The 25,711-nt window shown below is 36.3% G+C and overlaps 1 long non-coding RNA gene across 1 annotated transcript in view; it reads right to left on the reverse strand.

Moving 5' to 3' along the window:
- LOC101175942 overlaps positions 1-25,711 on the reverse strand; it is a 246,917-nt gene that overhangs the window by 111,196 nt on the left and 110,010 nt on the right. The window contains exons 2-3 of the long non-coding RNA XR_001116472.2: positions 23,152-23,210; positions 6,348-6,388 (exon numbers count right to left, since the gene is read on the reverse strand). This is a non-coding gene — a long non-coding RNA (uncharacterized LOC101175942). The remainder of the gene's footprint in view (positions 1-6,347; positions 6,389-23,151; positions 23,211-25,711) is intronic.

The following is a 25,711-nucleotide window of genomic DNA, read 5'->3' on the forward strand; positions in this document are numbered from 1 at the left end:
ACAATAGCTCAGGCAAAATAGAACTTTTTTGCTCACTAACATGAAATCCAAATCATTGATGAGTAGGATCCTCTCCTCACAGGAGTAATTCAGAGTTCCAGGTACCCTTTATTTTATAGTTCCACCTTCTTGACTTCTTATTTTAATTTGTTCATCAGCATTAAGTGAATGGATGGGTAAAAGTATGCAGAATAACGTGCAGGAGTTTTTATGGTCCAGGTCTGGGTTCATTGCATACATCACTTTTTCTCACTGTGTATCAGCTACATGATTGCACATAACTGCAAGGAAAGCTGAGAAATACTGTCTACCTGCATGCCCAAACAGAAGAGGAAATAGATGGTAAATAGCTAGCCAGTCTCTGACATTGTGTGGTTCTAAAAAGCCTTTCTAGCAATGTTCAGAAACAAACAAATGAAGTACAAGGAAATTTGATTATGTGTAAGGCACATCTACAATAATTGACTGTCACATGGTTGTTGAAATCACAGAACAAAATGACAGTAAATGGAAACATTCAGATAGAAACATGAAAGAATATAGGAAATGTCCCTGAGTTGCAAGATATAAAATGAAGGAAGCAGGACAGATGAGTAAATAGTGTCAATTTCATACAATGAGATGCTGTTAGAAATGGTGGACAGCTGTGAGTTAAATACTGCCATATGTAGCAAGAGGATGCTCCTCTTCCTCCTGTGAGTCAGGAGCATTAGAAGAAAAAGCTTTATTGATGATCAAAAGTTAAAAAACAAAACAAAACAAAAAACTAGAAAGCCACTGTTGTCAAGGAGGTAAGAAAGATGCAAAAATGGCATGTAGATAATAGAAACATTGATACTATATTCTCTTTGTAGCAGTTGTGAAGGGGACTTTGCTAATGATTTGGCTTTCTGTCTATTATTGGTGTATAGGAATGCTTGTGATTTTTGCACATTAATTTTGTATCCTGAGACTTTGCTGAAGTTGCTTAAATCAAAGAGTTCTTGGGCTGAGACAATGGGGTTTTCTAAATATACAATCATGTTATCTGCAAACAGAGAGAATTTGATTTCCTCTCTTCCTATTTGAATGTCCTTTATTTCTTTCTCTTGCCTGATTGATTGCCCTGGCCAGAACTTCCAATACTATGTTGAATATGAGTGGTAAGAGAGGGCATCCTTGTCTTGTGCCAGTTTTCAAAGAGTATGCTTCCAGCTTTTGCACATTCAGTATGATATTGGCTGTGGGTTTGTCATAAATAGCTCTTATTATTTTGAGATATGTTCCATCAATACCTAGTTTATTGAGTGTTTTTACATGAAGGGTGTTGAATTTTACTGAAGGCCTTTTCTGCATCTATTGAGATAACCATGTGGTTTTTGTCATTGGTTCTGATTATGTGATGGATTACATTTATTGATTTGCATATGTTGAATCAGCTTTGCATCCCAGGAATGAAGCCAATTTGATCGTGGTGGATAAGCTTTTTAATTAATGTGCTGTTGGATTTGGTTTGTCAGTATTTTACTGAGGATTTTTGCATCGATGTTCATCAGGGATATTGGCCTGAAATTTTCTTTGTTGTGTCTCTGCCAGGTTTTGGTATCAGGATGATGCTGGCTTCATATAAAATGAGTTATGGAGGAGTCCCTCTTTTTCTATTGTTTGGAATACTTTCAGAAGGAATGGTACAAGTTCCTCCTTGTACCTCTGGAAGAATGTGGCTATCACTCCGTCTGGTCCTGGGCTTTTTTTGATTGGTAGGCTACTCATTACTGCCTCAATTTTAGAACTTGATATTGGTCTATTCAGGGATTTGACTTGTTCCTGGTTTAGTCTTGGGAGGGTGTATGTGTCCAGGAATTTATTCATGTCTTCTAAATTTTCTAGTTTGTTTGCATAGAGGTGTTTGTAGTATTCTCTGATGGTAGTTTGTATTTCTGTGGGATCAGTGGTGATCTCCCCTATATCATTTTTTATTATGTCTATTTGATTCTTCTCTCCTTTCTTCTTTATTAGTCTGGCTAGCAGTCTATCTATTTTGCTAATCTTTTCAAAAGAACCAGCTCCTGGATTCATTGATTTTTTGAAGGGCTTTTCATGTCTCTATGTCCTTCATTTCTGCTCTGATCTTAGTTATTTCTTGTCTTCTGCTAGCTTTTGAATTTTTTTGCTCTTGCTTCTCTAGTTCTTTCCATTGTGATGTTAGGGTGTCGATTTTAGATCTTTCCTGCTTTCTCTTGTGAGCATTTAGAAATACAACTTACAAGGGAGGTGAAGGACCTCTTCAAGGAGAACTACATACCACTGCTCAAGGAAATAAGAGAGGATACAAACAAATGCAAAAACATTCCGTGCTCATGGATAGGAAGAATCAACATCGTGAAAATGGCCATACAGCCCAAACTAATTTATAGATTCAATGCTATCCCCTTAAGCTACCATTGACTTTCTTCACACAATTAAAAAAAAAAACTACTTCAAATTTCATATGGAACAAAAAAAAGAGCCTGTATAGCCAAGACAATCCTAAGCAAAAAGAAGAAAGCTTGAGGCATCACACTACCTGACTTCAAACTATACTATAAGGCTACAGTAACCAAAACAGCATGGTACTCCTACTAAAACAGATATACAGACCAATGAAACAGAACAGAGGCCTCAGAAATAACTCCACACATCTACAACCATCTGATCTTTGACAAACCTGACAAAAACAAGCAATGGGGAAAGATTTCCCTATTTAATAAATGGTGTTGGGAAAACTGGCTACCCATATGAAGAAAACTGAAACTGGACCCTTACACCTTACACAAAAATTAACTCAAGATGGATTAAAGACTTAAACATAAGACCTAAAACCATAAAAACCCTAGAAGAAAACCTAGCCAATACAATTCAGGACATAGGCATGGGCAAAGACTTCATGGCTAAAACACCAAAAGCAATTGCAATCAAAGCCAAAATACACAAATGGGATCTAATTAAACTAAAGAGCTTCTGCACAGCAAAAAAAACTATCATCAAAGTGAACAGGCAACCTACAGAATGGGAAAAATGTTTGCAATCTATCCCTCTGACAAAGGGCTTATATCCAGAATCTACAAGATACTTAAAAAAATTTACGAGAAAAAAACAACCCCATCAAAAAGTGGGCCAAGGATATGAACAGACACTTTTCAAAAGAAGACATTTATGTGGCCAACAAACATATGAAAAAAGTTCATCATCACTGGTCATTAGGGAAATGCAAATCAAAACCGCAATGAGATACCATCTCACGCCAGTTAGATGGCAATCATTAAAAAGTCAGAAAACAATAGATGCTGGAGAGGATGTAGAGAAATAGGAATGCTTTTACACTGTTTCTGTGATTGTAAATTAGTTCAACCATTTTGGAAGATAGTGTGGCAATTTCTCAAGGATCTAGAACTAGAAATACAATTTGACCCACCAATCCCATTACTGGGTATATACCCAAAGGATTATAAATCATTCTACTATAAAGGCACATGCACATGTATGTTTATTACAGCAGTATTCACAATAGCAAAGACTTGGAACCAACCTAAATGCCCATCAATGTTAGACTGGATAAAGAAAATGTGGCACATATACATCATGGAATACTATGCAGCCATAAAAAAGGATGGGTTCATGTCCTTTTTAGGGACATGGATGAAGCTGGAAACCGTCATTTTCAGCAAACTAACACAGGTACAGAAAACCAAACACCGCATGTCCTTACTCATAAGTGGGAGTTGGACAATGAGAACATATGGGCACAGGAAAGGGAATATCACACACCATGGCCTGTTGGGGGCTGGGGGGTTAGGGGAGGGATAGCATTAGGAGAAATACCTAATGTAGATGACGGGTTGATGGGTGCAACAAACCACCGTGGCACACGTATACCTATGTAACAAACCTGCACATTCTGCACATGTATGCCAGAACTTAAAGTATAATAAAAATAAAATAAATATTATTAACATAAAGAAATAAAACTAAAAAAAATAATAGAACATTGAAAGGGATTTTTTAAAATATATCAGAGATTTCTTCATATGGTGTAGAATTGGGTAAGTTGAATTGTATGCAAAAGAACTGCAGGGTAGGGGAGGTAAGGATTCTGGATGTGAGTCTTTTATTAAGAAGATCATTTGCTTCATAGAGTTGGATGCAGTGACAAAAAAGAGAGGTGGAGTAATTTAAATTTATTTTCATGGTTTAATCATGTGACCTTTTATTGTGACCATGTTATTCAAAAGATCAAGTTGTGCATCTCAAATATATGCAATTCTTGTCAATTATATCTCAATAAAGATGAAAATTATTTGTTTAATTAGGGAACTTTAAAAAAAAAAAATGCCTGGAATGCGCTTCCGCTGCTCCTGTTTCTCAGTTAGCAAACTTCCTTCTGATTGAAATTTGAATGTTACTTCACTGAAACCTTTCTTGACGCTCCTGATAATGTCTGGTATACAGGATCAGGACCCTATACCTAACTTTGAAGACCTACTCACAATGTTGATTGAACAATTACTTAATTAAGTTATTTAATATACATATCCCACACTAGAAGAGCTCAGGACACTATCAGTGTTTTATACTATTATGTACTTGGCATCTAGTTACGTATTATACCCACCAGAGACATTCAATGTAATTGTTGAATGATAAATGTTGGACAGAGTAGAGTAAGAATCCTCTGTTTCTCCTAATTCTGTGGAATAGTTTGCTTAACACTGTTGTTATTTCTTTATTTGGAACAGCTTCTCAGGGAAGCCATTTGGTTTTTGGAATATTCTTTACGGAACATTTTTTGCCTGCCAACTTCATTTTTAAAAATATTTATAGAACCATTCAGCTTTTTAAATTTTTTCAGTAGCCAAATTTAGTAAAATTCATTTTGTAGTGTAATAGGGGACCTCACTTTTAAAAATCATGCACTTTTTGTTTCTTCTTTCCTTCCCCACTCACTTCCTTCCTTTGAGGGAATGCTCCAGACATTCCCCTCTTCTAGCAATTCATGCTTACCTAATTATGCTCTTGTTTAAGAAATACCAAACGCTAATCTTAAATGAGAGAAGGAGACCCTATTGTGGAATCTTCCCGAGTAGGGGTAATCATGAACAATGAGTTCACCACCATACATGGAAGTCAAGATAAGGCCAACAAGCCCTCAGGAAGATCAGTAACCCAAGATAGCCATAGCAACAAGACACACAGACCCTGTATCCTGCACTACTCTTGCATATCTCTCATACCAAGTTTATCTTTTCAAACCCTATGGTAAATTTTAAAATTTAAGATAGTTCTTTAGCATGATAGTTTACCATTTTCTCAGTATGCTGGCTCTCCAATTAAATCTGCTTATCCTCCCACCAATGGTCGCCTTTAATGTTTGGCTTGCAAGTAGTGAGCAGTGGAACCTGGGTCCAGTTACACCACTAATATTGTGGTTTTATCTATTTCTCCTTGCATATGAATTTCAACACCATATATATGTGTGTGTGTGTGTATGTTGTCTTTATAGATGTTAAGAATATGTTATTAGGTATTGACATGGTTTGGCTGTGTGTCCCCACCCAAATCTCATGTTGAATTGTGATCCTGAATGTTGGAAGTGGGTCCTGGTGGGAGGTGATTTGGTCATGGGGGCAGATTTTCCCTTTGCTGTACTCGTGATGGTGAGTGATTTCTCATGAGAACTGATTGTTTAAAAGTATGTATCACTCCCTTTTCCCTCTCTCTCTCTCTCCTGCCATCATGTGAAAATGTGTTTGCTTTCCCTTCACCTTCTGCCATTGATTGTAAGTTTCCTGAGGCCTTCCCAGCCATACCTCCTGTACAGCCTATAGAGCTTGAGTCAATTAAAGCTCTTTTCTTTATAAATTATCCAGTCTCAGGTAGTTCTTTACAGCTATGTGAGAATGAACTAATACAGGTATCTACAAATGTAAAAAGGGTTATATGTTTCTGTTGATGAGAAGCTTATTGTGAAGTCTTCACCTCCAGTAGTAGATTTCCTTTAACTTTTGCACATACATCCTTTCTCCTTTCACTTTATACTTTATATTCCATGTTTCTTTTATAAGCAGTATATAGATTTTGTACTGTATTTTAAATTACTTTTTTGATAATTGGAGAAAATAATCTATTCATTTGGAAGATAATTATTTATTTGTGCTTTCATCTATTTATTCTGTACTATTTCTTTTTCTCTCCTTTCTTGTCTTCTACTGGATTGGTCAAATTTATAAATATTTCAGTATTTTCCACCCCACTTGCTTAAAGGCATTATCTTTATTTATATGCCCAATTAACAGTTACCATAAAAATTATAATATAATTTACTTACTTACCTTGTCAAAGTCTAAGTTCAACAATGTCTTTATTCTTCTCCCTGCAAATATGGAGACCTTAGATTATTTTCCTCCATTTAATTCAATACAACTTCTATATTTTCATTGTTATTTTTATTACATTGTTTAAAAACCATAAAAAATTAATATGATTATTATTGACCACATTATTTGTTCTCCATTCATTCTTTTCCTCATATCTTCCAATGGAATCATTTTATTTCTGCTTGAAGTATATCCTTTTCAATTTTATTTCTTTATTTGCTTATTTATTGACACAGGGTCTCACTCTGTCACCCAAGCTTGAGGACAGAGATGCAGTCATGGTTCACTGCAGCCTCAACCTACCAGGATCAAGAGATCCTCCCACCTCAGCCTCCTGTGAGACTACAGGTGCATGCCACCATGCCTGGCTAATTTTTGTAGAGACATGGTCTTACCATGTTGCCCAGGCTGATCTCAAATTCCTGAGTTCAAGTCATCTGCCTCACTCAGCATCTCAAAGTACTTGAATTAGAGGCTTGAGCCACTATGCCCAACCCTTTTCAACTTCTTTTAATAAGGCTCTGCTGATAATTAACTCTCTCAATTTTTTGAATTTTTGTATTTGGCATTTTTAAATAAAAATATTTCTTAGCTCATTCTGGAAATCTATTTTGACTTGGTGTAGAATTCTAAGTTATAATCTTTCAAAACGTTTCAAATATTCCTTTGAATTTTGACTTCCATTTTTGCTGCTGAGCAAATTTAATAGCTGCCCTCTTTTTACTCTGACTGCTTTTAATTTGTTTCTATTTTCTTTGTTCTGTGAAATTTCAGCCTCTAGATGTAGATTTTATTTTATTTATATGCTTGTTGTTTGTTGTGATATTGAGTCTGCAAATTGGTGTCATCAGTTCTGGAAGATTTTCAACCATTGTCTTTTCAAAGCCCCAGCAAAAATGAGATTATTTTCCTTCTGAGACTGATTAATTATACTGTATACCTTCACACTTGATATTCTATCTTTTACCCTCTTCTCTATAATTTCTAACATTTTTTTGTCAGTGCCATATATTAGTTTATTTTTGTTTTTGATGAGTCTACAAGTTTCTAATTATCTCTTCAGCTGTGCCTAATTTGCTGTTTAAAATGTTCCTTGAATTAATTTTTTTTTAATTTCTGAAAGCTTCATCTGGTAAAAATCTGTAAACTTACATATCTGCTATGTTAATATTTTAAGTTGCATATATTACTTGCATATATTTTCAAAATTATCTTTCACTTATTTAAACATATAAGCATAGTTGTTTTTTTCCTCCAGTATAATAGCCCATATCTGAATCTGAAAATTCTAATTTACAGGAATCTTTGTGGGTCTCTTTTCACTGATGGTGCAGTATATCTTTATGTGCTTTGTTAATTTTGACTATTTGCTGTTTATTCTTTAAGAAAGAAAATCATTTTGATAATTTAAAGTACAGATAAATGTACTATAATATTTTCAGAAAGAAAGTACAATTGCTTCTGCTCGGTGCCTTGGTGCACCTCTAGTCTAGATTCACCTTAAAGCAAATGTGGAGCTGAGATTCCCAGACTGCCCAATGTGAAACCATGCGACAAGCCCACGCAGGGCTGGTAAGTGTTTGGTTCACTCTTATCCTGAGGGTGCAGCCCTTTGCTGTCCTGGATGTTATTGGAAGTAGTTCTCCTCTAAGCCTTTTTACTTGTATGTCCTCTGAGCTTTAATTTATTCCCTTTTGACTCATAAGGCATCAAAGTAAAAGTACAAATTTGCTAAAATAGGGAAGCATCTGTAATGCAACAGAAAATTCATGCTCTGCTTACCTTTCTAGGTTCTTGTTTTGCCTTTATTTGGCCTAATAACTTCTTACTATTTTGTCAGTAAACCACAGCTTTTGAGAAAGATTGTATCCTGCAAGTTTAGTCGTAGATTGTGAGTGTGAATAACTTAGTTGGCCTTTACTAAAAACAAAATCATCTTCTAAAGTCATTCCCTACAGTTCACAATGAGCCCACAGCTAGAAATAGATCATTTTTCCTTCTGAAAGCAGAACAAAAGAAAATGAAATATGTGAACTCCTGAGTGTCTTGTACAGCTGAATTTCACATGCATTGTCTTTTTATCTTTCACAAGGACTATCAAAGTGTCTCATACAAATGTTCATGTTTACAATATGAGTAAATACAATTTACCATATTCATGTAGCTACATTTACCCACAGGAATTTTGATAAATACCTACAACTATGTAATGTGAGCTTAACATTAGATACTAATTTCCCTGGAATAGCAATGGTAGGAGGGGGAATCCCTGGGAGCTTAATTTAGACATATTACTAGAAAAGAGAAGTCAACTCAGAGGCCACAAAACTGAACTTCATTCTGACAAAGGGGAGGGGAAATTGCATTTTTAGGTTTGGTGAGAGAGTGAGAACCTGAACTCTCAAATTGGACAGATCTGGATTTGAATCTCAGCTCTGCCATTTTCCAGCTACCTGACCTTACGCAAGTTATTTAATCTCTTATAAGGGAATGATAGTAATATATTTTTCACTAGGTGGGACTGAAAGTCAAATGGGGTAATAAAGGTAATTTGAAATGCACAATGACTGACTCAGAGAAGGTGATCAATAAATATTGAGATTATCATTTCATTTTTTTGTCCTGAGAAATAATTACCATCTCACAACATAATTTGTCACTACTAATTAGGCATACAGGAGCAGAATAACAAAAATCTTTTATATTAATTACCAATTCTGGTAGTTAGCCATTGGCTGCTTAGAACACAGTGTTGAGAAAGATTCTGAGGAAAGCATATAATGACTGACTATCAGCATCTTCCACGAAATCAGTGATAAGAACCAGGTGCATCAGTGCCCTTTATGTGCCATAATTCACAAAGATTGTTAGAGGGATATAGGCAAATACTCCTATAATAGCACCTATACATCTATAATACAGTATCCTTCAGTCAAGGCCAGGATTTACTTGTAAGTTTTTGCCCAGATTATAACTTTTTCATATATGTAGGCTGTAAACACAGGCTTTTTATTTCTTATTCATCAAATTATCTGCTCAGAAAACTAAAATAATCTGTCTGTGTCAGAGAGTTCAGGATATCATCCCAATTTAATCAGATCAGCAGAAGTGAACACTATCTAGCCTGGCCACTTAGCCGTGTTTTCAATGACCTTTTCTCTGCTTTCTTCTGCAGTTGAAATTCCCAACTCAATTTGTCATATCCCTTGACATGCATTGTATGTTGCTGCTACAAATCTATTACATGACTATGCATTTGACTATTTTTGTTTAATCATAGCCTTGATTAGGCCATGATATTATGAGGTCACCAAATAGCCATCTCAATTTGCAGAAGGTCATTTACCTCTTGTATATGCCCAGAACCAGGCACAGAGCTGAGCACATAATAGGCAATCAAAAGTTATTTGTTGCATTTATATGTGGGTAGATCAATAACTTAATTTCTATAGAACAATATTCTTTTGTTTGCTCTTATTGTAATATATTGCTTTTATTTAATAAGCCGCAAAATACTTCAAGATGAGACTGCATTTTTGTATACATTTTATGCAGTAATGTAAGTAAGGCATAACTTTATTTGAATTAAATTCCAACCCAAAATTCTATATTTTAGTAGAAAAGAAGCTGAAAGTTTCAAAATCTCAGAAGGGTCTACTTTTTTTTGAATCAATGCAAAGGCCATGAGAATCTGACATCTTGATCCATCTGGTCAGACATAAATGTCCTTATAATGATACTTTGGAAAGTTACTTTTGAATTCCCACTTGGTTAGACTATGTAATGAGAGTGGCACCAAGGGTTGTATAGTCTGTATCACATCCTCATTCCCCAGAGATGGATCTTCTTTTGAAGCACTTAAAAACTTAAAAATAGATTTTTATATAGAAGTCCCATTATCCCATCTCAGATCTTTACCAAAAACTGGAAGTTGTTGAGATTGGAAATTTTGTAGCTCTTTTATTCTGATTCGTTATAGTAGTTTGAGAGTGGAAGTGCCTTTGCAGATGTTAGGGAAAACACTACCAACTCAATGGGTAAAAAAACCAAATCTCCCTTCCACTGGACAAGATACTTACTTCATTGAAACCAAGCATGATTCATTGCTATTTTCAGCAATAAAACACCACTGGGCATAAGATATTACTATTTTTTGCTGTTTTTAATCATCATTTGAACCCATGTTCAATGAGAAGGTAGAGGTAGGAATGAGGGAGGAAGGGAGAGACAGAAAAATGAATTGAGGGAGAGACAAAAACTACTATGACTGTTCTTTTGAGCTGTGTTGTTTCTAAAGTTAAATACTTCAGTTTATTTCCTCTACAAATCAATCTTACACCTCTGAAGTCTGGTGCATTCACTTGCCTTTTTGATTACTTCTTTAGAACCCAAACTCAAAGATAAACACTTTTGGAGAAAACAGCTAAACAAATCCATCACTTGCATTATGTCTCTTCAGCATTTACAACTCTTTCAGACAGAAAATTCAGTCCACAGAGATCACCCTGCTGTGTTGCAGATGTTGCAAATGTCATTTCTACTGGATATTTCCCTCTAGGAGTTATTTTGCTTTTCCATAGAGGAAAATGGTTTCCCAAATACCTTCTTTGGCCGAAGCAGTCTACAGGCATTTTAAATCAAAGGCACTGTCTCTGCTGAAGGGGGCAATAGTGGCTCCCACTTGTTAAGGGAAAAGGAAGATTCATAAGCAGTTCTAACAAATGCAAGGTCCAACTAGAAGCCTTAGGCTAGAATGACTTTTGCTTGCTGTTGTGTCAGCCAAAGGCTGTGTTGCTTCAGTGAGCTCTATTTTTGGAATCATAGAGCTGATGCTACAAATCATCATGAGGTTGTCTTACTAACTGTACTAAAATTTCCATTCCTTATATTACTTAGGAGCTAGTCATTGCAGTTAAAACATAGCAATAATGCTTGTTTGACAAAGAGCAACACAACTGTAATTATCAACAATGAAATGTCTTCGCAACCAAAACAACAGATTGAATAATATCAGGAAACCTAGTGCTTTTTTAAAGTTGTTTTTGTTTTGTTTTTCGAATCATAATTAGGGCACAAACCAGAGTTTAGTTCCCAGCTCCCTGACGTAGTAATAAAATTTTAGGAGTCCCCTGTTTAACATTCCTGGGCTTCAGTGTCTTCATGTTAAAATGGGAATTGTATAGCATTTCAAGAGATTGCTGCAAGATGTAAAAGAAGAGGCAATGTATGCAATGCGTTTGCAGAATATCTGACATATACAAAGCACTCAAAAACACTTCCTTCTTTGTTGAGAAATCATGGCTCATATTCAAAAAGAGTCTCTTACTGGACAGGAGATGATTGAAGTCACTGATCATTTTTAATGGTGCTGCTTAACTTGTCTCTAGCGTTTTTCTTCATTTCCTCATCATGTGGTTCTGGTAGATTGAAATAACATGATGCTTGGGCTACTGCTCTTATTGTGACATTTTGATACAGTTCTGACCAAATATTTGAATAGAAAGACCATGAAATATAATGTGCTAGTTTATCGATTTCAAGAAAGTTTCATTTTTTAAATTAACCACTGTGAAACACTAGACTACAAGTTAGGAAGCCAGTCTGATTCACTGTGTGTAGTGTTTTAGAATTTGTGCAAATCATTTCACAAAACCTTTGCTCATTTGATTTTCATAAAAACATTATAAGGGTATGCAGGGATTTTTCCCCCTAAAGTTAGTAAACTAAGGATCCAAGTGATGAATTCATTTGCATAGGAACAAACGCTAAGTTATAAGATTAGTAATTCAAGTCTCCTAAATTGAAAAAAAAAAAAAATGGATGCTCTTTTGCAGCACACAAGCTGTTTTCCCATTTAGCTGGGTCATCTTGAGCAGATCACATAACCTTTCTGTATTTCAAGGAGGACAATTATGCCTGGCTAAATACTTTACTAAAGTATTAAGAGAATCAATGAAGACAATATATATGAAAGAGTTTGAAAGGCTTAAAATTATAATTATCATTATTATTCAGGAAATAATTGACAACATAGTTCCTCCCAGACAGTTTCTCGCCTACAATTATATGGGTCACCTGGTCATGTCTTCTGGTCAGGAAGGTTTGGGTGGAGTTGGCTTTATTCCCATAACAAGGATCTCCACTGGGACAAATCTCCACTGGGACAACTAGGATGGCTGGGGCTCCTCTCTACAATGTCTGTCATCGGCAAGGCCAGCAGTGTTGTTAATATGGTGGAGCAAATGTTCCCTGGAGCAAGAAAGTCCAAGCCCCAATGATGCAGGATTTTTCTCAGCCCCTTCACCAGACTCACAGCAGGGTTGCTGAGTCTACTCAGCCCACTGTGCTCAGCCTCTTGCAGGAAGGAGCACATGAGTGAGTGTGAGATCTGGCCAGCCACTCTGGGTACCAACATCTAAGCAAGCTTTGTGTAGGGCCCATGGCCAGACCAGGCGTGTCACCTTGAGGGGAACACATCGGTGCCCAGGTGAGGGTGCCACAACCCTGAAGCCCAGAGGGAGTGTTATAGTGCTCCTTTAGTTCTGCCATCCACAAATGGCAGTGCATTAGCAGCTCGGCCCCTTGCCTCATTGTGTGGGGTGACTGCCCTCCACTGGCAAGGGCAAAGGGCCAGTGAGACAGATTTTCTGGGTACCCACACTTGGTGGGTCACAAGCTCTTGTCCAGAGTCCAAAAAGAATTGAGGTCACCTGGATGATTGAAGGATGGTGAAGGTAGAGAATGTTACTGAGTGATGAAAACATCTCTCAGCTGAGAGGAAAGCTGGAGAGGGGATGGGAAGGGCAGATCATCTTCCCCTAAGTCAGGTTGTCTCTTCCCTGAAGTCAAGTCATCTCCTCCTCTACTGACTGAGTCTGGGGTCTTTATAGGAACAGGATGGGGAGTGCGTGCTGATTGGTTTGTGAGTATACAAAAAAGTTTAAAGAGAAGACACCACTCAAACATGGGCATAACAGTGTAGAAAACCAATTAGGAAAGGGTAGGTATATGTAAAATAGGTGAAGGGTTGGGATTAGTCAGAGAAAAGCGGGCCAAACAGGAAGACAAGTTCTCATCCAGTCTGAGGATTTAACTTGTAGCTTGGCTTTCAGGCTTTAAACTGTCTTCATCTTAGAGGCGGGGTTTCACCGGGTACCTGTCCCATCTGCCTAGGCATTTGGCTGCCTCCTGTCACTGTTATCAAGTCACAGCACTTCCCAAGCTTCTGCTTGTATTACTTTACCAAATTGGCCAAGGTTAGTCACATGGCCAAGTTCAGAACCAAGTAAAAGAGGAGACTACACTAAGGGATTGGGACACCCAGTTTGACATAAGGTTTTTGACTTTGCTTGTGATGTTTTTCCATACAAAATTTTATGTTTAATGCAGCATAATTTATCAATCTTTTTATTTATTGCATATGGAGCTTGATTCCAAAGTTTTCATCTTGCCTAATAACCGTTAAAAAATAATTCATCCTTTTTATTTCTATTGTTCATATGTCTTGCTTGCTCTTTCTTTCTTTCTTCTTTTTCTCTGTATTTAATTTGAAGTCTGTTGTGGTATATGTTGAGATCTAGATCCACTTTTATTATTTTCCCAAATGTCAGTTAAGTTTTTCCAATATAAATTATTTTTTAAAAAACTGTATTTTCCCCAGAGCTTTCAGGTATGAACATCATCCTATACTTAATTTCAGATGTAACTGAATGTATTTCTCAACTTTCAATTATCTTCTAATAATTTGTCCATCAATCACTAAGTCAATATATTAGATTGGTGCAAAAGTAATTGTGGCTTTTGCCATTAAAAGTCTTGCACATAGAAGTTTGCATTTCTGTACCAACCTAATATTAATGAGCCAATATTTTAGTGATAAAGGCCTTATAATATATTGAACATCTCTCAGGACTAGATATTAAAGACCCTTATTGCTGTCCTTTCTCATGGTTTCTATCACTGCAATCTTGTTTTCATGATTTTCTTAACTATTCTTCCATGCGAATTTTTCCATGTATACTTTAGAATCAATATGAATATCTCCAGAAAATAAATTGTTACTATTTGACACTTTTATGATGTTGACACATCATATTCAAGAACAAAGAATGATGTCTTTCCATTAGTTCAAATCTACTCTTGTGTCTTTCAGATGTGTTTTAAGGATTTCTTCATATAGATTTTGCAAATCTCTTAAGGTTCTCTCTAATTTATATTTTTATTGCTATGGCAAATTATGATTTCTATCATATTAGTCAACTAATTTTTGTATGTTAATTTCATATTACGTTAGCTTAATAGATGCTTCCATTATTTTTGTTAGGTTTAATGCATATTATGTTAGATTTTTCAGGTATAGTATCATATCATCTGCAAAAATAGGTAGTTTTCTTGTTTTGATAAAAAAGATAATTTTATCTTTTTATAGTAAAGAGAATATTCCCCGCCCCCATAAAATATTCACATCCTAATTTCCACAGTCTATGTATGTTATCTTACACGGGAAAAGGAATTTTGCAGTTGTGATTAAGTTCGTGATCTTGAGATGGGAAGATTACCCTGGATTATATTGGTGAATCTAGTGTAATGACAAGGGTTCTTAAAGCAGAGAAAGGCAGCAGGGTCAGAGTCAGAGAGGAAATGTAACAACGGAAACAGAGGTTGAGGTGATACACTTTGAAGATTAAGGAAAGGACCACAAACCAGAGAATATTGGCAGCCTTTAGAAGCTAAAAATGACAAGGAAATGAATATTCCTTTCGAGCCTCCAACAACTTGATTTTAGCCTAGTGTGACCTGTCAGATTTCTGATACTGAAACATGGGTTAATAAATAGGTGTTGTTTTAAGCCACAGAATTTGTAGTAATTTGTTACAGCAGCAATAAGAAACAAATTCCCTTCTTCTTTTCCAATTCCTACGTATCTAACTCCTTTCATTTGTATAATCACATTGGATAATACCTCTAATAAACTGTTATGAAGATACTGGAAATCTTACCTTGTTCCTGAACTACTTAGGGGAGATGCCTCTTTTCCATGTATCACCCGTGGATAAGCAATGTAATATTTTATATGTATATTTTTATAATTAGTATTTATTATGCGGGTCATTATATTTTTATAATCAAAGTGTCTAATTCCAGAAAGAAAATTTATCTACTGATGCCCTTATGATGTTGAATTATCTTAACATGGGGTAAGCCCTTGCCCTACAGGAACAGCCTATATTGAATAATGCCTGGCTGACCTAGTCTGTCTCCCTTGGGGAGTTTGAATTCAAAATGCAAGGAAAGTCTACACACAACGAAAGAGACAAAGAGTGAAGAAATTCATACAATAGATGTTAAAAGCACAGGCCATGAAGTGTTAGGTGCTGTACACAAGGGAAAGTCATGAAGAGACTGAGATTGTGCAAGGAGTAAAGATGTCCTCTGCTCACCTCTTCATAACATGCATTGATGTGCCTTGAAAATGTAATAATTCATTACCCTAAGTGTTCTAATCCTTTGTGGATCTGCTACCTGGAATTTGAACAGTGGATAATTATTATGCCAACAAATTAATGTGTCATGTAAAATAGCATTCACATAACTAAAATTTATTTTAAAAATTTTAAAAATTATGCAAGGAAGAATAAGTTTGAAGGGATCGCCAGATGAGGTATTTCTAAGCATGGAGATCTCTAAATGTATCTGCTATCTTCTCAATACCCAAAAGAGAGAAATATGATCTTCAACCATAGAGGAAGAGTCTACATTGTTCTAGATTTAAGCAAAATGTTGCATAATTTGCATTTCAAAACAGATGGTAGAAGGGCTGTTGGGGTATGACTGAACATGAGTCCCATTTTGAAGCAAAATGGCAGAATACCAGTGGTTAATGATTCATCCAAAATCTGGGAAAGCTCTATTTTCCTTTCCTTCTCTTTTCTCAATCTGCTTCTTTGAATTATGCATTTACTGCATTTCTCACACTCTCACATTTCGCTTCTAAATAGTTCAAAGTGGCATAAACCAAGACATATTCTTAATGTTTTTGTTGTTATATAGAGTATAAAGTAAAACTAAGTATATGCTCAAAGACATTTACAATTCTGGCAGGTTTTTTGTTTGTTTGTTCATTTGTTTTTTGATATGGGGTCTCAGTCTGTTGCCTAGGCTTGAGTACAGTGGTGCGATCTCGGCTCAAGGCAGCCTCTGCCTCCCGGGCTCAAGCAATTCTCCCACCTCAGCCTCCTGAGTAGCTGGGATTACAGGTGCACCACCACGCCTGGCTAATTTTTGTATTTTTAGTAGAGACAGGGTTTCACCACGTTGGCCAGGCTGGTCCCAAACTCCTGACCTCAGGTGATCCACCCTCCTCGGCCTCCCAAAGTGCTGGGATTACAGACATGAGCCACTGTGCCTGGCCTAATTCTGGCAGTTTTTGAGGTTGTGTTTAGAAGGAGTGAGGGTGAGCAGTGGTTATACAGGAATGGGTTACCCATTTTTATGGTTATTTCATGATGATCTGCTAAACAAGGGGTGGATCATTCATGCCTCCCCTTTTTAGACCATATAGGTAACTTCCTGACATTGCCATGGCATTTTTAAACTGTCATGGCACTGGTGGGAGTGTAGCAGTGAGGACAACCAGGGGTCACTCTCTTCACCATTTTGGTTTTGGTGGGTTTTGGCCAGCTCCTTTACTGCAACCGGTTTTATCATCAAGGTCTTTATGATCTGTATTTTGTGCTGACCTCCTATCTCATCCTGTGACTTAGAATGCCAACACTGTCTGGGAACGCAGCCCAGTAGGTTTCAGCCTCATTTTACCCAGCTCCTATTCAGGATGGGGTTGTTCTGGTTCACACACCTCTGACAGTGGGAAGGCACCTACCATTACCCTCAGGTAGCACCCACTGTAGAATGTCTCTGTTAAGCTGATTCTCTATTTTGTATTAGGAGCGCTATACTGGAAATGCCACTTAATATCCCTTAATTGTAGTTTCCTTATCTGGGCAATATTAACATTGTTAATTAGGTTAAATTATGTCATGTTTTCTAAACTGAATATTTACAGAATTATAATAATATTAATGTGTATATATACACATTTATATATACTAACATATATTATTTAAAAATTTTATAATGCATATATAACCGTTTATATCATGTATATTATTTAAACATATAGAATATAATATGTCAGGCACTTTTGAAATGTCTTAAAATATAACTCATATATTATGAATTAATTTAGGATTTTTCCAAATATAAGAGCCATTGAAAAATGTAACTAAACACATTGAGTGTCATTTTATACATATTTAACCTTCCAAGGGAGCATCTTGTGTGCTGTATTGGGTGTGTTGGTCATTGAAGGCGGCAATGGTAATGGTATACAGCATCTTTCATGCAGTTTCCTCACGTAGCCTTCCCCCAACACCTGAGGCAGGCTAAGAGATTGGGATCAAACATTATTCCAAAACTAATTATTTTGAAAAGCAGTCAGCAGCTTTCATTTAGACTTGCATTAATTCTGTTTCTCTAGTTACGCATGCCAAGTTTCAAATTTTTAAAACATTTTTCCTTTAGCTCCTAAAGTAGAAAATTAAGGAAAGTGTGATTTATTTAATTTTTTATAACTCAAAAACATATACATCCACCTGTCTAAGACTCAGCATAACAACTGATCTCGAATTAAGCTTAGGCAGTTTGATTCCCAAAGAAATCTTAGGGGAAAGGAAACAATCACAAGGAAATGAAGATCACGGATGGTCAGAAAATAGAAATGGGTATTTGTTCAACACATTCCTTTTTGTAGCCTTAAATCATTAAGAGGCTAATATCACTGAATTATTGAATTCATCTTACATTAATCATTATGAAGAAAGAGGAGAAGGAAAAGAAAAATCTCTTTTAGTAGCAAAAAATATAGAGAGAGATCCCAGAGAGCTTAAATTTCCATGAAGTTGGGAGGAGACAGAGCTGGTGAGAAGTCCCAAGTCATACCCAAGAACAGAGTTTCTGAAGAGGAAACTCCAATTCACGGTACATAACTCCAGGGAAGTTTCCAGTAACTTCAAAAGAATTACATACATGGGAGCTAAATGCAGTGGCTCAAGAGGAGGCAGTTTGGTAATACTATGTTAACAAAGAGAAAGTTAAGCACTCAAGAAATTTTACTGAAACTAGAGGATGCTGAGCTGCTATTAGGCAACTTATAAGCAAAGAACAGTAAGACCGATAGGGAGCCCCAAACTGAAGGAAGTCAAGAACAAGGACCCCTTTGTCAAGTTTTGGTCCAATAATCCTTCCTGCATAATCAAGCTATAATTTAGGATGTGGAAATTATCCCAGGAAACCCTGAATTATCATCATCGCTCTTGACATTAGAAACTATTGAATTTCTATTTTGAAATAGACTTTCTTTTTGCTTGTTTAGATAAGTTTTAGCCTTATAGCAAGCATTCAATAAAAGAAGAAGGGTCTGGATTATGTGAGTTATTCAGAATGATTTTTAATAATTTATTGTTTTTCAGTACCTTACTGAAATATGAGGGTAAATGTCCAAGAACCTTGATAAAAGATGAGTTTTTCACGGTGTTTTATTAAAAGACTACAACAAATAGAAAAGTGCTGCCCTGTTATAGAAATCATTGTCTGAAGGTTTTCCAAAATAAGGAACTCCCCAAAATATGTGCACTCGGCTGAATTAATGTGAATCAAATGGCAAAAAAACAGACAAGAAGAGGAAGAAAGGCTGAATAAGCACACGGTTTAATGTCCAGATGGCAGATCAATTTCCTGAGACCGTAAGGATTAAAAAAAGGAAATACCATTATTAATCTTATTCTGTGTGCCAGACACCCTATTAGGCATTTTAATATGCTACAATTTAATAATTTATAAACAAGTATTTCTTTTGAATGGCATATATTTGCTTTTTAGAATAGGATTTTTTTTTAGAACAGGTTTAGATTTAAAGAAAACTTCAGATAGCACAGTTTCCATATATCCTGCACCCAGCCCAATGGGCTTATACTGAAAAACAGCAGTTTCCTTTCTCAACTTCTCTTCATATTCCTCTCTGCAGAGGCAGCAAATATGTAACAATCTTAGCTATTTTTTATACTACCTTATTGTTTTCAAATTCATACGTATATATTGTTTTAATTTTCTATTTTTAAATATTTTTTTGTCTAGAATGGAATATATGGATTTTTCTAATTTATCATCCCCTTTAGAAAACAAATATTCAGCTCTGATACACTTTCCCTGGCAGCATCCACCAAATACACACATTTGTAAAAACTCAACATTCAGTTTTACTTTTATTATTGTAACTCTATAATGTTCATGGGTCAACCATGTGCTAGACAATGATTCCATTTAATTATTTAAAAGCTTTTTTGGTGAGGTTAAGAAATAACTGCTTTTGTTTTGCCTTTTAGAGAGAAAAAATATCTATTTTTTCAGATTAAAAAAGATATTTCAGATTATTTTCAGATTAAATATTTAATTTAAATATTAAATATATTTTCAAATTAAAAAAGGCTACAGAATTCTTTGCATGTGCATGATGAGAAACACTAAAGTCTTCAAATGTAAGAGAAATGATTCCATATAGAAGTAGAGAACTGTAGAAAAGAATGAAGAGTGCCAAAAAGGGTAAATATAGGCAGATTTAAACAAATATGGCTGTTTCAAATGCCAATAATAATAATAGTACCCCACGGAGTGTATAGGATATGCAGAAAGAAAATATGTAAACAAGAATTATACAAAGGGTTAAGTGAGGAGTGAGGAGTAAGCACATGGAGTTGAACTTGTTAGGGTCCTTAAATGTGTAAGAAGTGGTAAAAGCACTAATTTAAGGTTGAATGTAGTAAGTCACAGGTGTACATTATAATACCTAGGGTTATCATGAAATGAATAATACAATGTATATGATATATGATATAAAAAGCTAATAGAAGCAATAAAATAAAATAATAAATCATTAATTAAAAGATTAATAAAACCAATAACTTGATTAATAAAAAGAATCCAAGCAACGAAAAATAAAAGGAAAAGAATATATGAGATTATTAGAAAGCAAATAGCATAGTGGTTTATTTAAACTCAACTGTATCGGCCGGGCGCAGTGGCTCACGCTTGTAATCCCAGCACTTTGGGAGGCCGAGGCGGGCGGATCACGAGGTCAGGAGATCGAGACCACGGTGAAAACCTGTCTCTACTAAAAATACAAAAAATTAGCCGGGCGTGGTGGCGGGCGCCTGTAGTCCCAGCTACTCGGAGAGGCTGAGACAGGAGAATGGGGTGAACCCGGGAGGCGGAGCTTGCAGTGAGCCCAGATCGCGCCACTGCACTCCAGCCTGGGCGACAGAGCGAGACTCCGTCTCAAAAAAAAAAAAAACAAATAAACTCAACTGTATCAGTAAATAATAATAATAGGTATATGGTATATTTTATACTATGGTATATGTAGTATATATATAAACTTAAAAAATAAACTGGGCTTTATAAATATTAGAATGATTTAAAGGCAAGAGCTATTATGAAAGAGAAGCAGGAAGCTTTAAAAATCATTACATATATGCACAAAAGAGTTGCATTAAAAAATGTAAAGCAAAAAATACAGAATAAATGTGGTATAGAAATACATAAATCCGTAATTATAGTTGAAAACTGTAACTTAGCAATTTCATAAGCAGACAAAATAATCAGTAAGTTTATAGAAGATTTAAACAATGGAACGAATTCATTTGACCCAATTTTCGTGTATTGACACTACATAAACAACTACAGATTGCAAGATCCATCCTACAGCACATGAAACAATCTTAAATATATTGTGGCAGCCATGGAGGGATACCACTCAGATCTCTTTTCAAGGAAGGATTTGCCATTTTGCTGCAACAAGGGCAGTTAACTAATAGTCTCCAGCTATCAACCCCTTCAGGATCAGTCTCAGCTTTCTAGCTGAAGCCAGGCTATTCCCAGGCCGCCCCCAGTTAAATGACTGATCATAGCAGGGCATAGGACCTGGCTGTGTTTGCCCATGAAATTTCTCTAATAGCCAATCTTTGTTCTGAAACTCTACTTGGGTGTGTTGGAGATTCACCAGATCTTCATTGTAGTCTGAAGCTCCTTCTCCACAGTCCTGCTTTCTTCCTCCTTTCGTATTACAGAGGTTGGATCAGATCTGTCTTAAATGAAGACATCCACCCAATTCTACATTTTCTTCCTTTTATTATTCATGGACATTACCAGTCTGTTCTATTTTTCTTATGCTTCAAACTATCAGCATATGCTTTATGGAGAATTCAATTATGCATCTCATTCTAGTAACAAGCAACTACCTAATTTGTAAATCCCAGTGCAAAATAAGAAGGCATGTCTCCCTGTTCAAAAAGTATTAAGCATTTTAATAAAGCAAAAAATCAGAGCATTAAAGTAAGCATAGGGCCCTTCTAACCATAGGGCCTGATGTGACCTACACAGGCCCCATGCTCTGGTATCAGACATGGTGTAAGAAAACAGATGAAAAAAAAAAAACTATTTTGGCATTGGATTGCTCACTGCCTACCTGGTAATAAGCAATCCATCCTATGTGGTATATAGAGCCCAGACAGTCTCTGGTACAGTGTGATAGCCTGATGCTAAAACTGATGCTAATTTGAAAGAATGTTCTGGTGGAAGGAATTACCTTGAACTATGTAATGATTCAAATAAATCAGGATTTTAAAAGTAAGGGGAGGCTTAGCACAATGGCACATGCCTCGTAATCCCAGCACTTTGGGAGGCCAAGGCAGGGGATCACTTGAGCCCAGGAATTCGAGACCAGACTGGACAACATGGGAAAACCCTGTCTCTACAAAAAATACAAAAATTAGCTGGATGTGGCCTTGCCTGCCTGTGATCATAGTTACTTGGGAGGTTGAGGTGTGAGAATCACCTGAGCCTAGCAGGTTGAAGCTGCAGTGAGCAGTGATCTCACCACTGAACTCCAGCCTAGGTGACAGAGTGAGACTCTGTCTCAAAAAAAATTAGTAATAATATAAAATAAAATAGAAGTAACGGTATGGGGGGCAATGTATATAAGATAATAGTATCGATTATTATTAAATGACATTAATGTCCTACATAGGGATAATGAAAAGCAGAGTGAAGTTAATAAAAAATTAGAAGTAAAGTTTGAGCAGCAGAGGGCCATTTTGGTAGCATACAAGAGGATTTATCTCCTATAGTCAGAGAAACAAAAATGTGAAGACCAAACCTAGCATTTAATAGAATTATCAAGTTACAAAAAGGCAAGTCAGGCTGGGCGCGGCGGCTCACGCCTGTAATCCCAGCACTTTAGGAGGCCGAGGCGGGCAGATCAGGAGGTCAGGAAATCGAGACCATCCTGGCTAACATGGTGAAACCCTGTCTCTACTAAAAATACAAACAATTAGCCGGGTATGGTGGCAAGTGCCTGTAGTCCCAGCTACTCAGGAGGCTGAGGCAGGAGAATGGCGTGAACCCGGGAGGAGGAGCTTGCAGTGAGCCGAGATCGCACCACGGCACCCCAGCCTGGGCGACAGAGCGACAGTCCGTCTCAAAAAAAAAAAAAAAGCAAGTCAGGGCTCTCACTGGGAAAACCTGAACCCTGAAACATCTGATGAGTATATCTGAGCATGTGATGCCCATTCAGTAGTAGGCCCCTCTCTATTAAATTTAACACTCAACATACAAAACAGCAAGTAGCTATGCATTCTGAATTGCTTACCTTGAATTGGTTTCTGTTGAACTCATCAAATGAGAAAGTTGTGCAGGTCAAGAAGTGATCTATATAAAATGCAAATGGTACATATGAGATAAAGCCTAAGCACGAAAGCTGCATAAATTGGGAGCCCAAACCTCAATGTTACCCCCTACATTTCATTACTGCCCTCCTCTCTCTCAGGTTACACCTGTGGCCACATGGAGGAGTCCTGAATGACCAACTGAAGGAGAAGCAAAAAACCCAAGCATGGCTTATAATGGGCCTGCTCAGTGTTTAGGTGCCAGCCAAAAATGGGCAGCAGCCACCTTGCTTCACACTCCAGGGTGAACTTGCAAGACTTTAACAAATGGTACATCTGGTCAGGTACTTTGTGTAGAAGGAAAAATGATCTGAGGTGAGCTGAAATTATTTTGATTTTTATCTGATGGAGGACAGGAGCCACATTTTAATCATTTTCATATCCCTACCACCAAAGAAGGGCTCCACAAATGTTTGTATTTGAATAGAGTGCCTATTTATGATTATCTCATTGAATAGAAATATATTTGCCGTTTTAACAGAGAGTAATGTAGTGATGTCTTCTTACTTCCTACCTCCTAAGTTTTTATAATCTTGGTAATATAGGCAAAGGTGTAAGATGACCTGCCTGAAGAGAAATGTAGTTTTAACAGCATTTCACTTAGGTTTGAGTGAGTATGTCTGTCCTAAGAGTTTTTGTAAACTATAAACTTCTCTAGAAGAGACTTTCAATATAGAATTTTTCTTACCCCCGCAAAAAAAGCATAAAAATGAAACATAAATAAAATGCTCTATCCATGAGGCGCTGAAATTAGAATGTAGATCCTCTGATTCAAGGTTGGAGGTTAGACTACCCCCACTGGGCTTTGGAGAAATCCAAGTGCAATAACAGAAAATAGCTCTTGCCAACTTCTCAGTACCTTTGACTCCTGGGTGCAAAGAACCCAGCTTGTCACTATGCTTTCCAGAGAGGGAGCTGGAGTTGGAGAGCACAGTCTCCACTTTCCTGTTGGTAATTTCTATTCCTATGGCGCAAAGGAATGACAGTGACCTATAAGGTCCCTGGTGGTGTGAGACTAGGGCCAGAAGGTCAGTGAGAAAAAGAACAGTGCATTAGTTTGAATCTATATGGAAGGGATGAAATATGTAAGAAAGTCAAACACGCTGAGTCTTATACCACAGCATGCATTTAAAATAAAATAGTAATGAATATGTATTGTTTGAAAGTTTAGAATAGTTTTGAACATATCAATTTATTTGATGTAATCTTCAAGACATTTCTGTGTGGCAAGTATTGCCATTTCTAATTCTATAAGTGGACTCAGAGGAGCTAATAACTTTCTCAATAGCATCCAGCAATTGAGTAGTGAAGAAAGCAGGAATAGTAGTTTCCATCAAGATCTTAAATTTACATCTTTTCTTTCCTTTTCTTTTGGCAATGGGTAAATGTAAACAGGGAACTACTGGCAGTAATTGTGGTTTTAGAACAATGTGGGTAACTTCATGCACAAGACAAGATGGATGTCACCATTAAAAATAAATACAGTAGAAAATATAATCATTCCTTTGGGCCACTTATACTTAAATGAAAGAGTCTAGAAAATTGAGAGTCATGCATGTAAGCCCAGACACTAGATTATTCCAATATGTACATATTTGGGAACATCTACGTTACTAATTGCTCTATTGGCTTCCAAGTGGAGAAATTTTATCCAAAAGTTGCTTAGTAAATTACTTTATCTTTGAGAATTGGCATTCCTTGATTGTCTGATATGCTTTGTTAATAATGAAAATACTTCAAAGAAGAGAAAAATTGTGAAAGCACGTGACAGCGTGTGAAAACAAAGATTTGTTGCAGATGTATCGAACCCAATAATTCCTACGCAGGCACTGAAAGTATGCCACCAAGCAGGAGACGATCCAAACTGCCAGCAAAGCAACCAAAACAATACATATAGGTCGATCTTCAATAAACACTTACTTATGGAATGAATGAATATTTACATCACAGAGGCATCTTATCCAAAACTAAGATTTTAGGATTAAATAGTCTAATAATATCTGTTGTTTTTGTAGGGCAAAGTTGGTTGGATATATCTGTGCCATACATAGCTTTAATTATTGAACCATTTCTGTCTCCTATTTTCAAACTTTGTAAATTTCTGCTCATCCTGATCTTTGTTGCACATTTCTTTTTCTAGTAGATAGCTTTTTTTTCTCTAAAAAATTATAATAATAGATACTGTTTTCCAAGCACTGGGTATTATGCTGAATAATTTTAGACAATTTCTTATTTAATTATCCTACTAATCCAGCAAGTTATCATTCTCATTTTATAAACAAGGACATTGAATCTCAAAGAAGATTAAGTAACTTACTCCATGAAATGGAGTAGTAAGCAACAGACCTAGCATTTCAATATAGAATTAAAGTTTTGAGGGTGAAACAGTATGTTTTGTATATCTTCCATATCAGTGTGTGCATTAGAATCACCTGAAAAACTTAACAAACTTCCCCACTTCATACCCTCTGGAGATTCTGATTC

Source organism: Nomascus leucogenys, chromosome 11 (assembly GCF_006542625.1).
Source record: "Nomascus leucogenys isolate Asia chromosome 11, Asia_NLE_v1, whole genome shotgun sequence".
NCBI lineage: Eukaryota > Metazoa > Chordata > Mammalia > Primates > Hylobatidae > Nomascus > Nomascus leucogenys.